Source organism: Pinus tabuliformis, chromosome 1_1 (assembly GCF_031772625.1).
Source record: "Pinus tabuliformis cultivar Carrire ecotype Pingquan chromosome 1_1, CPIR1, whole genome shotgun sequence".
In the NCBI taxonomy this organism is placed as follows: Eukaryota; Viridiplantae; Streptophyta; class Pinopsida; order Pinales; family Pinaceae; genus Pinus; species Pinus tabuliformis.
In genome coordinates, this window is record NC_142297.1 from 736,838,291 (window position 1) to 736,842,187 (window position 3,897).

General features: G+C 31.4%; 1 long non-coding RNA gene across 1 annotated transcript; it reads right to left on the reverse strand.

Annotated features, from left to right (window-relative positions):
• Positions 1-2,843: 2,843 nt before the first annotated feature.
• On the reverse strand, positions 2,844-3,432 carry LOC149216059 (uncharacterized). Its single transcript, XR_016250528.1, has 3 exons — positions 3,345-3,432; positions 3,064-3,180; positions 2,844-2,963 (listed from the first exon to the last, which is right to left on the reverse strand). It is a non-coding gene; the product is annotated as an uncharacterized LOC149216059 (long non-coding RNA).
• Positions 3,433-3,897: the final 465 nt, after the last annotated feature.

The following is a 3,897-nucleotide window of genomic DNA, read 5'->3' on the forward strand; positions in this document are numbered from 1 at the left end:
ATTATAAGAATTAAACAAATAAAGTACGTGAGTGTTAATGGGTTGCCAATAAATTGGAGATTCAACGAGGTTGTCCACATCACAAAGTTATCTATCAATGTACAAAACCATAGATTAGATGCTTTATACAGGTGCATGTATGAATGGATAAATTGTGATTCAAGTTGATCCAAATTTCCACTGCAACAATATTCCAATTTCTCTTCGGGCGAGAATTACTATGTAACCTTTTGAGCAACAATATCAAAGAAATAGTTTAACTATTGAAGAAAACCTTTGATCCTCGACCCATAAAGCATAATTTGAACCATACATTCCTACCATTATAAGAATTAAACAAATATCAACAAATTCTCCTTTAAAATAGTGAAAATACGGGTAAATTTAAGAGTTTAATTAATGGAAATGAGATGAACCAAATATAAAAGACGAATTTGAATTGATAGTTCGATGTCTCTTGAAATCCGATGAATTTCAAATTTCACGGACAAAAGTAGCAGGAAATAGTAACTTAGTTGTTATTGCATTGACATGATGATGCTAACATAACATTAGCCTTTTTTTCAGGAAAGAAAAAACATGTTTTTACTATAAAAAGCCAGTTTACATATGCCAATATTCAATGTACAATATGTTCTGCATAACCATAATACTACACCACCTAGCCAACAAGGTGTAAGTGTGATCTCAAAGAAAAAAATTCCCGATGGGCCGGCCAAAAAATATATAGACCCAAAAGCGACCATATAACCAGAGTTTATATGCACCTGTTTTAGTTGTGAACATATACAAAAAGACATATTTTCCATGACGTTGGGAAAACATTGATAGCTATACCAAGACCAATGCACCTGTATAAGGCTGCATAAAAAACGGTAAGAAAAATTACCATATCATCGAAACAATTAGAGACAAAAAGCCTTTGTTCTGTGTGCCGGACATAGCAGGTTGTATAGAATATTCAACAACCTACTAAATGAAAAGATAACAATACCCTAGGTGGTTCTCCTCGGCCAAATCGAATGAAGAGAATCACTTCCTTCTTCCTTGTTATCACATTTATTAGTGGCACCAAATGACAAATTAAGGCCCAATCACCTGAGACACTAGATCAGATAGGCCTACTTTATTTTGACCTCCCTTTTATTTGGAAATGGTGGGTTTTTCTAATCAAATGTCTCTAAAATCTAGGAGGAATTTATGGAAATCACAAGCTTCATGGTAAATCCTATGCAATAGCAGTGCCCTAGGGTTTTTTCCGTCAAATTTCTCTAAAATCTAGCAGAAATTTATTGAAATCACAAGCTAGATGGGTAATCTTGTGCAAACGAAGTGCCCTAGGGGTTTTCTAGGGTGCTGAGTCCCTATATACAGTGAAAAAAACTAGTTTAAATAGCACAAATCAAGATTTCACCTCAGATTTTTCCACCGGATTTCACACTAGAAAATCCAAAAAATTGCACTAAAACCAACTACGAAAAAAAAAGGGAAAAAAAGAAAAGAAAAAGAAAGATAAGATTGAAATCTGCAACATCTTTATGAAGTATTTATATTTTTTCTTTAAAAAATAAAAATTTTGAAAGATGTATTCTAAAATAAACCAAATAAAACACTAAAAATTTAAAGTAGAAATAAATCACACCTATTCATATAACTAAATTAAACTACACCTATTCATATAACTAGATTAATGTAAACAGAGATATCGTTGAAATCTATAACATTCATAATTTTTCTTTAAAGAATGAAAATTCTGGAAAAACTTATTCTAAAATACATCACTAAAAATTAACAGATATATAGTTGAAATCTACAACATTATTATTTTCCTTTTTTAAAACTAAAATTATGAAGACCTATCACACCTATTAACATAACCAGAAACTATCTACGTGAGCAGAGGGATGATTGAAATGGGTGCTCAGAAATGCGGTCACATATGGAGATAATGACGTCTTTGGTGCGGTTTACTACATTAATAATGAATAACATTAGATTTTGTTAATTATGCTTTGATAAGGATGCCAGGAGACTGAGCACTGAATCGTTCAGGAATATATTATCCTGTTTTTATTCCTTTGTATATATTTGTGTGCATTATTTCGCCTTTAAAGTCACGGATTCACTATTTCTTGGATTGATGCGATAGCAGCTAGGATAAAGTTGGACAGATAAGGGCAAACGTAGCTAGTGAAGGGCAGTACTTCAGAGGAATATCATGCAAATATATTTAAAATCTTTATGATGTTGGCATTTTAAAGACATACTTAGCACCTGGAAACAATTTTTGGAAAAAAAAATGATGTATTAAAAAGTCTAAAGAATACAGAGATTACATATATTGAAACTGTCCTTGTAGCCCCTTTATAGATAAAACAATGGCTAAAGTTATATTATTGTAGCCTAAGTCATTTAAACTTGCTGGAATGTTTAGCCTTCAAAGTAGCAAACCTAGTGGGTTTAGTGAGAGCAATGCTAGTTGAGCATATATGCTCTATGTATTGTTTGCGTGACTTGAACCCACGTGCTTTCAAGTCCTTTGGTGTGATTTTGGTCCTTTTAACCATAGCATCAACATTTATCTTTTTTGTTTTCTGTGGAAATTAAAACATTATCAATAAATATCAAAATCCACATAGATATAATGAAAATATGCTGACCATGTAACGAATATGAAAAGACATTTCATTGACTAGCTATCAATAAATATCAAAAGCTATATAGATATAATGAGAATATGGTGAACATGTAACGAATATGAAAAGAAAATGCATTAACTAGTCATAAAAAAATATGTCAATGTTATTATGAGCTAAGATATGTAGTATATAACTTACCTCTCTTAATTTATCTTGAAGTCTAGGTGAATGCCGCAATGGTTGAGGAGAATGTGATTTTTGCTGAGTATCATGTCCACCATCATACATGTGCAAAGGTGTTTTAGGAGATGTATATTCATTACTCTGAACATTAGATTATACATAGATATAAGTATGTGACTCAAAAAGAATTAAATGTAAAAATATGATAAAATTATAAGAGTATAAATAAATATAGTCTTACCTTGCATTGTGACATTGGACATGAAGATGGTTGTAGCATTTGAACCATTTCATTTCCATTCTTCTTAAGGCTTCTACAAGGGGTTTTCATTGATTGTGATGGTTCCAAAGGGAACACCTGCACCATAAATAAGAAATAACACACACACACATAATAAAAAAAATCAAAGATAACGATATATAATACAGAACATCCATTTCTCATCCCATCATTATGGTAAAACATAACAATTTATATATTAATATTTTCGGTGGAATAGGTTATATGGATTAAAAACTTACTGGCCCAGTAACCCCTTGAAAACCTTGAAATCTAGGTGAGCGTCGCAATGGTTGGTGGCTTGAATTTGGGGAATTTTGTTGATTAGGTTATGCATATCAATAACAATGAGAAATTAGTATACAATTATAATAAATATAAATATTATTTAATGTTAAAATGTCTAAAAAATTAATATATGCAAAAAAATGGACTCAACTGTGTTGTCATTGTCCTGATTGGTTTCATCAAAGTTTAGTATATGGTTGTGCCCATCTGATCCTTCTTCCCCCACATCATCGGGAACCTCAGTGCTTGCTTTCTCTTTTAAAGCAATATCTATGCGCTTCATTGTCTCCATGCGTCTACGATGTAGACTCTGATCCCAACATTGAATTTTTTCACAAATATTTTGCTCTGAAGTATCATTAAGCTGATCAAATGTAACAACTGACTGTGAAAACAAGTTTCAATGAATTTAGTCCACAACAATAAATTAATATTAATAGAAAACATATACAGACAAATACTAATAAATACTTACAGCTGAAAGAATTTCTTCATTGACAATATTAA